The sequence below is a fragment of the Hemicordylus capensis genome, chromosome 1 (genome assembly GCF_027244095.1).
Source record: "Hemicordylus capensis ecotype Gifberg chromosome 1, rHemCap1.1.pri, whole genome shotgun sequence".
NCBI classification, from domain to species: Eukaryota; Metazoa; Chordata; class Lepidosauria; order Squamata; family Cordylidae; genus Hemicordylus; species Hemicordylus capensis.
Genome location: NC_069657.1, coordinates 348712840 through 348731376, shown reverse-complemented (window position 1 = coordinate 348731376; position 18537 = coordinate 348712840). Strand labels below are relative to the sequence as shown.

Here is an 18537-nt window from a genome sequence, read left to right as displayed (position 1 = left end):
TAACTGCTGGAAATCCACTGGAAGTCATTGTGAGCATGAGCACTGAGTCCTTGCAGTAAACTGGTCACTTTTAAAGTATGTTAACGGGCCCTGGGTTTTCAGAAATTAAGGCAATCAACAAAGTACGTTTAACAGAATGTATGGGGGGAAGTAAGAAGTAAATGAAAGTGAAAAAGCAGTCACAGAAAGACTATGTAAGAAAACAAACAATAACAGCCACGCAATCACAAGGGGCCTGTCCCACAGTCCCAACCAGCTTCCCCAAAGCTTCAGTCAGGACTGACACATCCAGTATTGGCTTCTGGTGTTTAGAATCATTCATAGGAGCTGCCTCCTCAGATAAGTCTCTGTTCTTCCAGTCTCTGCGGCTTCTTGTCCTTAACGTCTGCTGCACTCTTCCTCCGTTTCTTTCTCCTGATGTCTTCTCCTCAGTCCTTCCACCATCCTTCCCCCTGCCCCAGCTCCTCTCCACAACTTGGTGCTCCAACACCAATTTGACTGCTTCACTCCTAATTACTTAGGTAATTTGCCCCCACCTGCTTCCTGCCTTCTTCTAAGCATTCCATACTTGGCTACAGAGGCGCTCTTACCTCTGGACTTCCAGGCCAAAGTCCAGGTCTCCACACCCCCAAATCTTCTTTAGTCTGTCCTGGGTGGTGTGGTCGCCGTGCCACTGGCCTGCTCTGTGCTGGACAGCTGAGCATGACTGTGACCTGTGCCGGGCTCTAAGCATGATCTCTGCTGTAGAGACAAAGCGGGGAGTGGGGTAAAGACAATTGACATGAGCACAAAAAACCCTTGTGATCAGCAAAACAACAGCAGAAACTAAATACAGGTGAAACTCGGAAAATTAGAATATCGTGCAAAAGTCCATTAATTTCAGTAATGCAAATTAAAAGGTGAAACTGATATATGAGACAGACGCATTACATGCAAAGCGAGATAAGTCAAGCCTTAATTTGTTATAATTGTGATGATCATGGCGTACAGCTCATGAAAAACCCAAATCCACAATCCCAGAAAATTAGAATATTACATGGAACCAAGAAGACAAGGATTGAAGAATAGAACAATATCGGACCTCTGAAAAGTATAAGTATAAGCATGCATATGTATTCAGTACTTGGTTTGGGCCCCTTTTGCAGCAATTACTGCCTCAATGCGGCGTGGCATGGATGCTATCAGCCTGGGACACTGATGAGGTATTATGGAAGACCAGGATGCTTCATTAGCGGCCTTCAGCAATTCTGCATTGTTTGGTCTCATGTCTCTCATCCTTCTCTCGGCAATGCCCCATAGATTCTCTATGGGGTCAGGTCAGGCGAGTTTGCTGGCCAATCAAGCACAGTACACTGACCACTACCCTTTCTTGCTGATCCATATGGGAATGAATGATACTTCCAGAATAAACTTGAAACAGATTTATGAGGCACTGAGTAAGAATGTGAAGGAGTTCACATTCTTACTCAGTGCCTCATAAATCTGTTTCAAGGAGTTGGGGGCACAAATTGTGTTTTTGTTCATCCTTCCTATAGAAGGTGAAGATGCAGGAAGAGAACACATGATCCCACAAGTAAACAGCTGGCTATGAAAATGATATATGAAGATTTGGCTTTTTAGACCACAGCATATGCTACCTACATGAAGGACTCCTGAAACTAGATGGGGTAAACCTCATGGTTACTAGGAAGAACATATTTGGCAGGAGCCTCATAAAACTCTTCAGAAGGCTTTGAACTGAACCTGATGGGGGAGGGAGACAAAAGCCCAGTATCAAATATAAAACAAATTACTGGGTGGGTGGAGGGGGGGGGCTAATCTTTTTCACCATGATTGGAAACAATGCTCAACAGTGAAGCTTTGTTGCTGTTTTGTATATTTCCCCCTATAGCATTATTTGTACAGGAGAGGTTTAGGAGCTCATAAGGTTTTGGCAGCACTAGCTGAAGGTGGAGCTTCTGCAAAGCTTCATCTTTCATGTTGTAACAATAAAAGAGAGTTGTGTTAAGGCCTGTTGCTCCTTGCACTTCTTCCTGCTACTCCACACAGGAGATATTTCTTGCTGGCTAAGAGGTGCAGAGTGCTGCATATGACTGACAAAGACTGCAGGTGCTACATCAGGCAAAGAGTGTTCTAGAGAAGAATGGATGCCAACAATGGCACTAGAGAAGAGGGAGCTCTCGCTATCCATGTACTCCTCAGCGGAACCCAGAGACTCACTGCCACCCCTGCTAACTCTAGAAATGATCCAGAAAGGAGGGGAAGGAGTTTACTGACCCTATATAGAGACCCAACCTAGGCAGTCAGTAGCACTGGTACCAGAGAAAGGGTATGCATATGGGGCCAGGGGTGTAACTATAATAGGGCAAGGGGAGACAGTTGTCTGGGGGCCCAATGCCTTGGGGGAACCCCAGAGGGAAGTCACATGACTGACCCCCCCCACTGCACACCTGCCCGGGCTTCCTTCAGTTGTATTCATTCTCCCAAATTGATGTGGGTGTTAAGACCTGGAGCTACCAGAACAACATGTCTTTCTCTAGTACCATTAAATGATGGATCGTACACAATTTACAAAACCTTTTAAAAAATAATTTAGGATGCTGTTCTATTGTGGCACATAGGTGTAGGGGTGTGTGTGTGTGTGTGTGTGTGTGTGTGTATATATATATATATATATATATATATATATATATATATATATATATATATAACTATGCTTTTTGTTACCACTATTCAGCCTCATTTAAGATTTCTTTGCTTCATGAGCTGAGCTTCAGTGAGGGAGGGGCCCATTTTAAAATCTTGTCTCTGGGCCCACTCCAACCTTGCTACGCCCTTGTATGGGGCTTTAAAACATTGACACCATGTAGCTACAATGCCTGGAGAGAAGCAACATAAAAATGGGTAAAATTAGTTAAAGCAATCTTCCAGCTTAAATTGCTGGACATGTTGTGTCCAGGACAACACTTTTCCTACATCCTGGAAAGACAGGTTGTCTAATTGTTGGACTGTCCAGGCCAACTATAGACTTGTGGCATCCCTACTTGCAGATGCCAGAATGCACAAAATAAAGCTTTCTGCATGCTTTTGTAAAGTGCCCTAAATAGGGATTAATAGTGGCAATATAATTGTGTGTGTAATGGTGCTTGCACATGAATGCCTCACCACAAGCTGGTAGCCAATAGCAAGCAGATCTCACATAGCATGTGGCATTTGCAAGTGACAAATAGGGGTATGGATGGAAAAACTCTGGGCGGTTCAGTTCAAATTCAAACCAAATCCTAACTGGACTGCCTAGTCCAGGAACTGGTTCTAACAAATCATCTGGCAGTTCAGTTCATGCCTAGAACCTGGTCAGATTGGTTTGAACTGGTTCAACTGGTAAGGATTTGAACTGGTTTGACAGGTTCAAATCCAGTAAAGATTCCCCTTTACAAGCATTGGGTGAACCCTACGTGGTTGAAAAAGGGCAGGTGGACAGTTACATTACATGCAGCTGTGGTGGTGTGGCACTTTGGGGGTGGCAAAAATTATAATTTTTGTTATAATTGCAGAGGTGATTACAGACCTGTGTACATAGGACACTTTTGTTTTACGTATTGAATATTGCACTCAATCAGGTAGATCACATTGCAGGCTCTGCAGCTGATGTTTTGTTTGATTTCATATGTTCTTCCAGCCCTAGTACTCTTGAAAGTAGATGTATCATAGAGATAGATACAGGTGACGCATCATTTTGAATCACAATGGTATGAACCTGGATTCCCGACTGGTGGCTTAATTACAGCTCTCACTAGAAATCTACGCAGATTTGGTGGTTGACAGAATGCTACAATAGGTGTTGTTGTTGATTGCTTTAGAAAGATGTTCAGAATTGGGTAAAACTGCATAGCTTTATTTTATTGTTTGGTGATAATCAGGAGCTACAGGATGGAAATTGACAAGAAATGGGATGTGTAATTTCGTTGGTAGTTACGTTGCCAATGTGGAGAAGAATCTCTCTGGTTGCAATGGATGCTCAGTGGACGTTCAGGTTGATATTATGTGCAGGATAGCCTCTTTGCAGGAGATGTCTTTTAAGTTCTTTGGTTCTTTTTTCATAAATATCTTTGTGGTTACAGATACATTTGATTTCAGGTGCCAAACTGTAGATGGTGTTTCTTCTATATGTTTGGTATGACAAGATTTCCAGTTAAGATAATTATGGACATCTGTAGTTTTGTTGTACAGATCAGTTATTATTTTGCTGTTAATAATGAAGAGGAGATTAAGGAAAGGGATGCTTGTATTGTCAATGGTGCTGTTAAATTTGAATTTGATTGTTGGATGGATGGAGTTTATGTAATATTTATTTTTTTCCTAAATTTTCTTTGCCATAATTCCAAACCATAAAGATGTTGTTGATATAATGCTACCAAATAAGTGGTTTGTGAGTAGCCTTATCTAGGATGTCCTGTTCAAGTTTCCCCATGAATAAATTGCATAGGATGGGGCCATATGAGTGCCCATTGCTGTACCTTGAAGTTGTAAATAGTGTTCTTAATTGAAAATGAAATTTTTACAAGTGAGGAGTAGCATGGCTAAAGTACTAAGAACCTCTGAGGATGGATCATCAGAATTTATGGAAATCTAAGGAAATCACTGAGAGCTTGGATGTCATGATTACATAGAATATTATTGTACACAGGGATATAACATTCAATGTTACAAGTATAATATTCTTGCCAAATTGAAAATTGATTCAATTTTAAGTAAAAAAATAAATCATTAGTATCCTTAATATATGATGGGAGGTTTTATACAATATTTTGCAAGTTTAAGTCAATAGAGAGAGAGATTGTTTTGGTGCATATGTTGTTACCTGAAACAATGGGGTACATTGGATTGTTGGCTTTATGTATTTTTGGTAACACGTAAAATCTTCTTGGAGAAGGGCTTGAATTAATGTGTATGAAATGATCCCAGATAGCTCACAGGGACTTCTGTGCCCATCTGTGAACACATTCTGGAGGAGAAATGAGCTAAAAGCCCTGTCTGGAAATGCCCCTGGAGATTCTTTAGAGAGACTTTTTCTTCTCATGAAAGGTTGTCATAAGATGATTTGGAATGAGTGATTATTGATTATGCTGCATACTGACAAGAAAGAGATTTCCAAGACTGGGTTTCTATTGGCACTTGGTGCCCAAGTTGTTGGAACTGAAGCAGAGGTACTTTACTATAGTGATCTTTTCTCTTCAGAGTTACTGTAAGAACACTCTTTTAATATGCATTTTCTTTCAAAGGCTTTAATTCCACTTTTCATTTGTCCTTTTTTTTGTGTTCTCTTGGTATCAGGCAGAAGTGGAGTCCTTTGGATGGTAGTTGTATTTCACACAGTGAAATGTTTCCTGCAGCGAGGTCTATTACTGTTTTGGAGTCATCCATATCAGTAATATTGTATGGCATTGTTTTTAATATAGATGATGTTTTTGAAAATCTTTTGAATTATCTGTTTTTATGACATGTTGAGGCTCTCCACACGAACAGTGTGGAGAGCCGGATGGGGTTTGGCGGGGAGAGTGGGCTTGATCCGCTCTTCCTGCATATGAGCATTCAGCCCTGCCTGGGCGGCCGAATTGGCCGTCCACGCAATTACAGACTCTGTCACGGAGACAGTAGGGGTGGTGGGGATTGGCAGACGCCTGGGGAGCCCCCCCCGCCGCCGCCGATGTCAGGAGGCTTGCTGTAGCCTCCCAGTCAGAGGTCTCTTCATGAGTCACTGCAGCGCAGATCCACGCTGTGGTGACTCACAATCCAAAAAATGGGGTTAGTGGAGTGCTAACCCTTTAATGGGGGGTGGGGGGGTGGATGAGGCAGGTTAGCTGCTGGGAGCCATGTGGCTCCCTGTGCTTCACACGAATGAATGAATGAATGAATGAATAGTTTTATTACGATCATTGATATATACAAGTAGATGATACTACATTCAGATAAGAAGTAAATCATACAGAATACACCAACATAGAAGCTTCATGTAACAACATCTAAAAAGAAGGGCTGGAGGCTAGCTGTTGATGGATCGTAACAGCAGCGGCACAAAATTTGGCAGCCTTGTAGGTGGTAGGAGGTTTCTTGTCTACAAGGAGGAGTATGGTGTAAAATTCAGCAGTCCAGCTGGGAAAGCGTTATACTAAGGGTGAAATAAAACTGCTCCAGCTATCATTATAAAAAGGACAAAACAGCAGCACATGGTGCACAGATTCAACCTCACCTGAGCCACAGGGGCATAACCGACTAGCCAGACGGGTTTTCAAAAACCTTCCTGATAAAACCGCTGATGGTAAGGCATCATATCTTGCTCTGAGGAAAACCCTGTGATGGCTCAGTAAAGAGAGGGACAATAGATGGTTAGCATGTTCCCATTTAAAGTCACCAAGGCGCCCTCATATGGTCTCCAGGATGGAGCTAAAATTAAAATCCCAGAGGGTAGAAGTGTATCCTAAGCCAATAACTGAGGATTAAAATCCATGCTTTTGTTTCCACCCTCTGGAGGCCCATTTCCAACCTCAACACTATGTTGGAGATATATCAAGGGGCCCTGAATACTGCTCTAATAAACTTGGATTGGATTATCTCCAGCGGCCTATAGGTAGGGGCCCAGTTGTGCGCCATACAGAAGTTGGGCCAATAATTTAGCAGCAAATAACTTTAATGCTGCAGGGATAACCTCTCCACCTTTGGAGTGAAAGAATCTTAACGTTGTTGAAGCACTTCTTTGTGCTGTTGGACAATGTAGTCCACATGGGCCTTCCATGACCCAGTGGCATGAAAAACCTCACCCAGATATTTAAAACTATTGTCCTGCTCTATACAATGGCCTTCTATACTCCGGTTAAATCTTTTAGGCCTCTCAGCAAAGACATCACTTTGGATTTCTGGAAGTTAATTACCAAGTGGTTGTCCTTGCAGTATGTGGCCAAGAGCCTAAGCGCTCTCCTAAGGCCTACAGGAGTTTGTGAGATGATAGCAGCAGCATCTGCATACAGCAGGATTGGGATAGCTGTGCCCGCAATAGTTGAGGAATGTAGTGCTGGATCGGCGAGATTATTAGCTAGGGTATTTATGTAGAGATTGAACAGGGTGGATGCCCAAATGCATGCTTGTTTAACTCCTTTACTTTATTTAATGTGGAAGTGATAATTGAGGATTACATCTTACTCTTACACTGGTGTTATCACAGAGCTTCTGAATAAGAAAGAATAAGCGCCTATCAATATTAGTGTCTCTGAGTTTCCCCCAGAGGCTTATCCTGGAGATTGAATCAAAGGCTGCTTTGAAGTCAACAAAGGCCACATACAAAGAGGACTTAGGTTTGTTGCTATATTTTTCAGTCAGATGGCGTAATACCAGGGCATGGTCTATGGCTGACTGCTCTGTTCTAAAATCAGCCTGTTCATCACCCAGAATACCTTCATTCTCCATCCAGTCTTGCAACTTCCAATCTAAATGACTTGTGTAAAGCTTACTCACAACACTCAGCAGGCTAGTGGTTCACACACATGGGGGAAACCGTCTCCCTTAGCCCGGTTTCCTCCATGTGTGTGAATAGCCTCGTTGTTTCCTTTTTTTAAAGGTTGATGAAAATGTATTTTTGTTGAATATGTATATGTATACGTGTGTGTGTGTGTGTGTGTGTGTATTTCACTCAGTCTTGCCAATTGCAGGCCATTTAGTTTGTCTCATTGAACTTGATGAGAGCCCTTGAGAATCAACCCTGCTCTTTCATCTGCATAAACTTATCTGGGTTTGCTTTATTAATTATCCAGTTAGAGCAGGGCTACACAACTTCGGCTCTTCAGCTGTTGCTGGACTACAAGTCCCATCATCCCTGATTATTTGCCATTGTGGCTGGGGATGACAACAGCTGAAGGCCAAAGTTGTACAGTCCTGAGTCAGAGTATGATTTTAGGGTTTGTCAGAAAGCTTAAACCTGGGAACTTGCTTTTATACAGCTTACTAACTAATTGGCTTTGGTAAGGAGGGTGGATGCAGGGAAGTAGCAAAAACCTGACATGGCAGGAGCCTTTCTTCTCTATCTTCTGCATGAGACCAGTGTGGCAGCTTTCATGGGGTCAGCAAAGGGATATAGGCCAAGACCCTGCCATCTTCCCGAGTGTGGGCATCCATGGTGGTGGGGGGCAAAGGGGACAGTTGATTCAAGGTTGGATTAATAGCAGATTTTTTAAATTTATGTACTTATATGCACCCCCACCCAGAAAAATTCCTGTGGACATGTGTGTACCTGGCGTTGTGCTGCTGGCACTGCTTCAGCCACACTGTAGAGAGCAAATGGGAAAGAGAAAAACTGCTGCTCCACAGACCATCATCAGAACCACTGCTAGCACTCACCAAGCAAGACCAAAAACAGACCCAGAGATGGACACCCACCCCCACATCTATGTTAAAGACTACCTGTTATCATATACATTTGCCTGGCTCTTAGGATCAGCTACGGAAGCCCTGATCTCCCATCCACCTCTGGCTGAGGGATGATTGGCAGCTACCAGGAGCAGGGCCTCTTCGGTGACAGCACCAAAAATTTAGAGCTTCTTCCCCAGGGTGATCAGTTTGATTTCCTCTTCTCCCACTTTCGAGAGGAAGTCAAAAATAATTTTTAATTCCTGCCTTTTAATTCCAGGGTAATGTGGCTTTTAACAGCAAATGGTAATTATGAGCTTATGCTGTGGCTTTATGTTATCAGTTGTTTCTGATGCCCCCCCCCCGCCCTTTTGTTTTATTTTAAATTGCTTCTAGTGTTTTATGATTGATTGATTGGTAGCTGTAACCCACTTTAGGGTTTTTTTCCAGCTGGAAGATACTTGCACAAAAGTAGATGGCCAATTCTTGCTGATCTCCTAATCCGCTGGGACATACTTCCAGTTGAGGGAAGAGGAAATAAATGAAATCACACACCCCTGTTCCATGAATGGAATGTCCTGTATGAATGGAAAAAGTAGTCTGCATGCTGCCCACTATAAACAAAATAAATAAATACATATTGTTATGCCGGACCCCTTGTCAGATCAAATGAATGCATGGAAATTTGGTGCAGGGAAGGCACTTGCAATCGTGCTTCCCTCTTCCATGTGCACTGAAAGAATGTGTGAAAGAAAGGATGTGTGGAAAAGACATAGGAATGAACTAATTTAGTTATATGAAGGTCACCAATCATACTACAAATGTGTGTCAGACTGTGTGCAAATAACATTGCAATTCTAAAGGTACTCTGTATTTCTAAATAGCGACACATTGTCCTCAGTTTTCAGATTTCTTTTTACATTCTAGAAACCCTCTGCTTCCATTAGTACGACTACAAAAATAGTTTTTTTAAAACTCAAGTTTATATAATAATATCATATGTGCAGCTGCTGTATGTTAACTAAGTTTGGCAGATTTCTATCACCAGTGTGGAGAGCTTCCAGGAACATTTTAATTTGGATTTAATTGTGGATATGAAGATTGAAAAATGAGACTTCCCATTCTGATTCTAGCTTTTGGGTTTGCTACAAGGCAGGGTCTGGCTTCTGCAGCTTTCCATTCAAAGGAAGATTGAGCAGGACAGAAATAGGAATAACAATTAATGCAAAGGAGATTAAATTCTTGGACTGATTTAATCTATAGAATACCGCTCGAGGGGGATTATTATAGTCTCCTGTGTTGAGAACGCTATAGACCACTATTTAGTTTGGGCCAAATGAGATGTTACATGGAAGAGGTGTATAAGAATCCCATTACTAGACCCAGGGGGTTGCAAGTTAGAGCAAATAAAAGACAAGAGGACCTGCTTAACCCCTTCCTCTATAGCTGTTTTTCCAGTCAAGATCTCCCTGCACCCATGTGATGCACATTTTTTCACCTTTTCATATTTCTTTCATTTAAAAAGTTGGGAGGTGGTTATATGCCTCTGTTATGTGTCTCTGAACACAATGGGCTCATTCACACAACCAGCCTTTTCTGGGTAGGAGATGGTTAACCTGGGTACCGAGGCTCATCTGAAACCTCAGAGCCTTCTCCTCCCCAGTACCTGTCAACCTGGGCTTAACCTGTCAACCTGGGCAGTACCTGTCAACCTTGCCCTTAACCTTAGTAGGACAGAAATATCTCCTGCCCTACCTTTGTTTTCATTCGTGTAGGTGCCTGTGATGGCTTTTGCAGCTCTTGGGGCTGGTGACCATAGAGTGCTCTGGCTTGTGAGGCTAGAGGGAGCCCTCGTGCATTGGCATGGGCTATTGCTCTGCTTCCTGTGCAATGCATTCTGGTATAATTGAGGATTTCCTCCCCCTTATCCCTGCTGCTGATTGTGCTGAGCTGATCATTTGGGTGTGCAATTGGCAGAAGCAAAAGGAACCTCTGATCATCTGGTAGAAGGTAGGTAGGTAGGTAGATTCCTGGTCCCCCCGCCTCCCTTCTATTTGGTTGTGTGGATGCTCCCAATATATAGGTTAACCTTGAAATCTTCCTACAAACAAAGCATTGCAGGGGTTAAAGCCATTCAACTACTATATATTAGCATAACTGAGGATCAAGTAAATTCCTTTATTGCTTGCTTGGCTTGGAATTTATGGGCTCATCAACTTTGCTCCATGCTCTGGAACCATGATGTGATACAATCATTGTCTCTTTCTGACTCATTCATATTTTTCCATCTCTGATGAAGGTCCCTTTATTGTCTCCTCACTCCACTCCGTTCCACTCCACTCCAGCTATCCCATCCTAGTCCTGTGGTAGAAGAAAAGTCAAAGAAGAGTGTGTCCTGTGGAGAGGAGAAGTGAAGTTCAGACCAGAAGTCAACCAGTAAGCAGGTGCACCTGTAGGCCAAGCTAAAGAAGGACAACAGAAGAAGGCTGCTTTTCTGAGGGTATAGTGGGGCTAGTGTGGAATAGGGGCCAAAATATAGGATCTGAGTATTCGCTGAAAAATCCACTTGAGAAGCTCACTGAATAGCTTTGAGCAAGCAACTATCTCACGACTTACCCTACTTCACAGGGTTGTTCTAAAGTAAATAAAATACTATTCAGAGCAGCTTGGAAGATGGATAGGAAGGATATAAATAAGTGTCCCATTCTGCCCAGGAACCAACCAGCTGCTCACCAGACCTTTGTGATCTTAACCAACTCTGGGCTGAACTAGAGTCTACTCCTAGTGACTTTGGCTCTTCCATCATAAAACTGTAAGCTGAGCTTCAATTCAAGCACATATAAAATGGATTTTGTTGAATCATTTTAACTGGTCTTTGGGATTCTATTGAGTCTGACAAATAATTATTTCTTTTCTGTCAACTGATTTGTTCAATCTAGTTTTAAAAAAAAACAGAGCTCATACTGAAAGCTATTCCTCTTTCCCACTTTGTTTTTACCATTACATTTGTAGGTTCTAAGCTTTTGGCAGAGTTTATTTTATTCACCTATTTAACCCAAATAAGTAAGAGTTCAAACTATTTAGTCTATGAACAAATAAATGCAGAGTTGGAGATTTCCTCTCATGTATAAGCCCTAATCCCTCTAGTTATCTTTAATCACTGTTATTAAAAAGGATGAGTAAGACTGACTCAGGAGTCTGTAAATGCTCCTTAGAACAGAAACATTTGTGGATGTTCTTTCCCTTGTAGGACCACGGCAGTAATAACATTTCAAAATCCTCTTTTCGTTGTTTACAACTCAGTTCTACAACCAACCTTAGCTGATGATTTTACTAAAATCAGTAGGATTTTAATATTTGGCAGTTCAGTGGGAATCAGGAAGATTCTTAACATCACTAAATACACTGGCCACATTCTAGTACTGTTATTAATTCCTAAATCCCACTGAAATGAGTGCTGTTTTAAGCATACCCAGCTCTCTGCAGAAATATGCTCAAAAGGAACATGGTTAAATATTTCCAATACCATTGATGGACGTAATGGAACTTGCAATCTGATTCAGTGTATGTCTCAGAAGAAATTCCCATTGACAGGGGTGACTCTAAAACAACAAGTTTGGGGGAGCAAAAGGGTGGCAAAGAATGCTATTAGGAGAATGAGGATATTGCTATGCTTTAAATACTCATCAAGGTAAGATAATTAATGTGTTGGGTTTTTTAAAAAAATGGCTTATTAATGAAGCTGTATTTATTAATAATGCCTATTGCTGTTACAAAAAGCAACTCTGTCTTTAAATGCTTCAGATCAAGAGACTTTGACTTTCCCCCCAATACTCATTATAGCCAAGTCTTTTAACCAGTCATTTGACATCAATTCAAGCTATAGCACCATAATAAGCTATGACCATATTGTCTAATACTTTGCTGTAAAGTTCCAGTCCGATGGATGGGGGAGCAAAAGGGAGAGAACCTGCTACCCCTTGGAGTCATCTCTGCCCACTGAGTTCAATTATGCCTAAATAACTATGCATAAAATTTGTCGTAATAGCTACTAACATTTGCTGTGATTTTATTCATTCATTCATTCATTCATTCATTACATTTTTATACCAATATCTTGTGATGGTTTCCAAAATAAAAAATAAATCCAGAATTAAAACCAATTTAAAATAGTTATTAAACTTTCAAAACAATTTAAAACATTTTGTTTCTTCTGGATTACAGTTATCCAATATTTATATAATTAGTTACATAACTGACATAATTTACATTCTCCATGCCATTTAACACACCTTTGCAAATTTGGATTTAAAAATCTGGATTTTATCCAGAATTGCCCAAAATTGGTAAAATCCAAATCTTTTTTTTTAAAATTGGATCAGTAAAGTTGGAATTAATTCTGTAATATCAATATTAATTTCAGAAATACTTCAGAAATTAATACTTCAGAATTCAGAATTAGCAAAATGGAATAGAATTTTTCCCCATAGCAGTAAATGGGGAAATTACTAAACTTCAACAAACATATCACAGTCTAAATTATCTGAATAGTATCTACATACAGTAGTTGGATGGCTTCAACAGTTGGTCCTAGAGGTTTGAAACCTGCCACACTTGTGGGGAAGGTGGCCATCCCCCCCTCCCCAGTGAATTTGAAGAGAATTTGTATATCCCCTGATTTTGGTGATTTTTTGAAATTTTTGTTAAAATAGCTAAATATGGTGAAATCTAGCTTGTTTCAAGCCAGAACTTTACAAAAACCTCTGAAATCTAAGACCCTCCTTGGAACATCATTCCACCAGCATGTGGAGGAATCTGCCTCTTGCCTTCATGAAAAGGGGTAGCAGATGCCCAGTTTGCCCCCACCCTTTATATTTCTTGAATGGATAGGCATACAGTTATGAAATCTGGGAAACATGAATTCCATATTGGAAGAACTCTGTGTATTCCCCCGCCCAAGCTATGGGTCAATGCCCTGATATTTGGTAATTTAAGAATATTAAATATGGTTAACAAAGGTAATATCTGTCTTGTTTCAAGTAAGAAACAAAATGTTTTGGATCCAAAGCCCCTCCTTGGTCCATAATACCCCCCTCCATCATGTGGAAGGAAAAGGATATTCCTTTGATTTTATGTCACTATAGAGGACCCTGACCTCCTTACCCACATATGTCACTCTAGGACCACCTGGTGATTTTTGGTCACTTTAAAAAATTTCCCCATTGACTGCTATGACGGAAAATCCAAATTTAAGTTAGATCGGATTCAGATGCTGAATCTGATCCGATATCTGCATCACCAGAGCCCCTAGAATCCGAATCTGATATTGTCAAATTCTCATTGGGTCAAATCCAAATCTTATTAACGCACACAGGCCTACAATTTAACATTCAACCACCATACTCCACTGATGAACTGTGGTAAATCTGCTTTTCGAAATCTTATTTGTCAGTACAACCAAAGTTATTGTAACACACAAGATCTGGCGTACTATCGTAGCTAAGAGAATGAGCTGAGAATCAGGGACTTCCCTGGTTCAAATTTTGCCACTCTCATTAACGCAGTAGGTGTTCTCAGCCCCAGCTTCCTAACTGCAGTATGGAGATCATAATGCTTACTTGTCTTACAGGGTTGCTGTAAAGATTACAACATGATAATATAAGTGAAGCGATTTGCACATTCAAAAAGTGCTATACAAATGATGATGATGGTGATGGAAATTGAGTGTTGATGGTAGTACGATGCTTTTGCTCAGTGTGAGAGTCATGGCTGTGCTTCTGAAGTTTGAAAGTATAGAGGCAAGCCACCTATAATTTTCTAAATGTATGGATTTGCTTGGTTTTCATAAAATGAACGTTCAATTGAATTTAACTGGCAGATAGCTATCTAAGCTCAGCTGAACCTTAATTCAGACACACAGTAAGTTAATTTATTTCCCTTTATGAAAAGTTAAACTGACATGGGATTGCTTGTGACTGTAGTAGCCTAAACCACAACTCACTTAAATCAAAGCACTTGTATAAAAAACTGATTTGGGTCCAATTCCCGTGATCATATTGGTATGCTGGGAATGTTATTTGAGAGGATCTGGGCAGATCTTTGTATGGCTGAAGAGGCTGATTGATTGATTCCCTACATGTTTAGTTTAGTACAATTTACATTTCTGCCATTGCAAGAGCACTCAAACGAGTTGCATTGTGGCATGGAAAATGTGTGTGAGCTGGGTGTGTGGGAAAAGGATCACGATTGTCATGGCTGGTAGGCTGAAGGGACTGTCAAGGCACAATCCAGACAGTAGGCAGAGGGGTATAATTGACTGTCAAGGAAGTCAGGTGGGCAGCAGTTCAGTAATTACTGTGTAGATAAATTGGACAATATCTTTTCTTTCTGGAAATAAATTTGCTTTCAGATTTATGTTAAGGTGGTTGGAACACATTTTATGTACTGAAGATGCAAAACAAGCACACAAAAATGGCCAGTGTAATTTTTACCACATGTCAGTCTAGAAGTCATGTCTCATTTTAAGGTGAGTAGTATTCATATCTCTTTCTGTGTGTGTGTGTGTGTGTGTGTGTGTATGTGTGTGTGTGTGAGAGAGAGAGAGAGAGAATGTCTGTGTGTGGATTTTCTCTGAATACATGTTGAAGCCATTGAACATTACGTACAGCTGTCTTGAAGGCTGCCACCTGCCTGTACTTTTCCGAGAAGTTTCCATCTTTTAAAGAAATCTCTTTAGGAACATAGCCTTAGTCCATCTATCTAGCTCAGTAATGTCTACACAGAATGGCAGCAGCTTCGCCAAGGCTGCAGGCAGAAGTCTCTCTCAGCTCTATCTTGCAGATGCCAGGGAGGGAAGTTGTAACCTTTTGCATGCATGCTCTTTCCAGAGCGGCCCTATCTCCTAAGTGGAATATCCTATAGTATTCACATGTAGTCCCCTATTCAAAAGCAAACCAGAGCAAAATCTGTTTAGCAAAGGGGATAATTAATGCTTGCTATCACAAGACCAGCTCTCCACATCCTTTTAATAAAAATCTCTTATTCCGAGTCAATGTGTTAGCAGCAGAGCCCAAGATCAACCACCATCCCCATGCTTATTAATGGTCAACACACCTCCTTTTGCAAACATAAAAACAGATAAAGATCCCATGAACAAATCTATAAAAAAGATAATAAACACAAGGGGGCAAACTGAACATCAGCAAATATTAAAAAAACAAAAGCCAGGCTCAAGACAAGGGCAATAATACAGCAGAGTTGGCTACAACGCCTTCAGTACCTTGTAGTGCTCTACTGCACGATGAACTCTGTAATTCAGCTTAAGCTTTTTCCCTTTTCAACAAGCCAGTTTGATCTCAGTAATATTTTCAGCAACCACTTCTTCATGTATGCCCATTTATACTCTGCAGTTCTAATTCTGAAGAACACAAGGCTTTAGGTCAATCAGCATTACTATCCTGCTTATGGCAAGGCTGAAAGCAGTGGCTTGCCAAAGGCCTCCTGCTGAGTTAATAGAGTTCACGAGTATGAAACAGAAACATGGCGATACACTCTTAACCACTGCACCACAACAATTTATCTTGTGCCAAAAAGGGTATTCCTGTGTCGTGCAGATATTGCTTTCTTCCGCTGTTGTGCTGTATGAATAGGCACTTTGTTTGCATACCAGTTCCATGGATATATATTTTTTTCCTATGCAGAGGTGCACCTAGGTAATTTTGGAGCCTGGACCCAAAGGCCTTTGAAGCCTGGACTGAAAGGCCTTTGGAGCACCCCCCCCCACTCCGGCTGCAAGTTAAGCATCATCCCCCTACACACACACACACACACACACACACACACTATGACACACGTGGGTTCCTGAGGGCACAAACAGCAACTGAGCTCACAAGAATATAAGAATATAAAACAGGTATATTTATGCAAATATGCATTTGCAGAAACATTTCAACACACACACATATTTATTTTCCCATTTCCCCCCTCTAAAGCAGAGGTCATGCTCGGCACCCAGCGCAGGTCACAGTCATGCTTGGCTACCCAGCGCAGATTGGGCCAGTGGCATGGCGACCACACCACCTGGGACAGACTAAAGAAGATTTGGGGGGCGCCCAGAGGGTGTGGAGGCCTGGACTTTGGCCTGGAAGACCAGGGGTAAGAGTGCCTCTGTTTCCATGTTTTACATTTTTAAATGTTTAAATCATAAACATGATTAAATAATAATGTTTAAATCATAAACATGATACTTCTAGCCATACTGGAGCTGCACAGTTGTCCAAACATGTTACAGATCTGTCAGATTCCACAAGGAGCAACAATAACAAAAGAAATTTCCACAATCCAGGTGGAAAACAAGTTTTCTGCTATGCATATTATATACTGTACCATGGGAAATACGTAGAGGCTGCAGGGGAAAGACAAGCCTGAGCACAGGTACACACCAGTTTAACCCACTGCCCCCATCCCCAGCAGCTGTTATGGCTCAACAGAGGTTTAATATAATGTTTCTGGTCCCATATATTTTTCTCTTTGTGTTAAGGTTTGGCAGGAAAATATACCTATCTTCAAATGGGTGATTCCCAGGGGAAAATATTTCCTGCTCTCCCTTTCATTCTATCCACTGGACTGGAACTTTACTGCAAAGTGTCAGACAATACAGTCATAGTATATTATGGTCCTTTAAAAAGCAAAAGACAAAAAAGGCCTCCGTTGTTTAAAGACGTCTCATCTACTAACTCCTCTACGTGAGAACCAGCTGCAGAAGCCAATAGAGCCAGGTAGGTAGGTGACTCCTCCAGCCTCCCAGAAGCCAGGTCAACCCTTTTACTTCCTATCTGGCCAGACACTCGACTGAATGGGACTATGTGCAAAGGAGGTTACAGAGTCTTATCCCCTGCAGATTTCAGCTGGTCAGATACATCCCATCCCAGTCTTTCCTGCCACATGGTCTTGGGCAGGAAGAGAAAACTATCCTGAAAAGCAGGTTTAGCATAATCCCAAAAGACAGTGAAGCTCTTCTCACAATCAGTGAGAAGAGCCTGGATGGAGATTGAGCTAAGCCGGCTCTCTCCGCAGACAAGCAGTCAGTCTACTCTGGGCAGCTGAACCCGCTGCCCACATGACTGCCGGCTCCGTTACGGAGCTGGAGGGGGCTGGGAGGATCAGGGGCTCAGACCCCTGAGCTGGGAAGCTGCTTTTAAGCCTCCCAGTTGGGGGTCTACTTGTGAGTTGCCGTGGCGTGGAGCCGCGCCACAGCAACTCACAATCGTAGAGCCTGGGTTAACCGCTTGGAGGCCTGGGTTAACGGAGTGCTCACTCCCCTAAACCTGGGCTTAGGGGAGGGTTACTTAAGCAGGTTAACCGCTTGGAGGCCACCGGGCTTGCCTGCGAGCCTGGTGGTTCTCACGGTCAGGCAAAATCAGGCTAGGCTCCCCTAGGCCGATTTCGCCTGATCGTGGGAATAGCCTCAGTGTGATATTGCAGACAGTATTTTCAAAGAAGAATCTGGCCCATTTTCTGAGTAAGTTTGAAAATGTTCAGCAAAGCTTAATTAATATTGTAAATGAACTAACAAAATTACTTACTGTGCCACCTCTATAAGAATTTAATGTATAGCAAAATCCACACTCCAGCAATAAAGGTCTTTGCCACCCTTTTGTTCTCCCAAACTTGTTCTAGAGTTGTCTTCAAATCAGTAAAAATTTAAACTGTAAAAATGTGTATAGTTTCCAGATTTTCCAGTGGAAAATGCTGTTAAAGGCTAAATCAGTTTCAGCTCAGCATGATATGAATTAAATTACTAATATTGTCAAGCTACATATGCGAGCAGGAATGAATCGCTTAAAGGAAATCTCTGTGTCCTTTGGCCCCTAATCTGGAAAATGAATGTGATGTGTGAATGTATTTCCCTACTCCACTCTCTTGAACTTTTTCCTTACACAGATAATAAATAAAGTGGCAAGAATGTAGACAAGGCAAGTGTGTTCATGCCAGCCTCTACTAACAGACCAACATGATTACACAAGCATTCTGTTGGACATGCTTTCAAGTTATACAGAATTCTTGATCAGGGAGACAGCTAATCTTTAGGTATACAAAGAACATAAGAACTTAAGAAGCGCCTTACTGGATCAGACCCAA

The 18537-nt window shown here is 41.6% G+C and overlaps 2 long non-coding RNA genes across 4 annotated transcripts; one reads left to right on the top strand and one right to left on the bottom strand.

Moving 5' to 3' along the window:
- Nucleotides 1–123: 123 nt before the first annotated feature.
- LOC128341253 (uncharacterized) lies at nt 124–10223 on the bottom strand. 2 transcript variants are annotated; one of them, XR_008314290.1, is made up of 3 exons: nt 10153–10223; nt 6251–6360; nt 124–741 (listed from the first exon to the last, which is right to left on the bottom strand). It is a non-coding gene; the product is annotated as an uncharacterized LOC128341253 (long non-coding RNA). The 2 variants fall into 2 exon arrangements; XR_008314289.1 differs by having other exon boundaries at nt 6251–10208.
- Nucleotides 10172–11260, top strand: LOC128341243 (uncharacterized). 2 transcript variants are annotated; one of them, XR_008314282.1, is made up of 2 exons: nt 10172–10407; nt 10743–11260. It is a non-coding gene; the product is annotated as an uncharacterized LOC128341243 (long non-coding RNA). The 2 variants fall into 2 exon arrangements; XR_008314285.1 differs by having other exon boundaries at nt 10308–10407; nt 10697–11260.
- The last annotated feature ends 7277 nt before the right edge of the window (nt 11261–18537 follow it).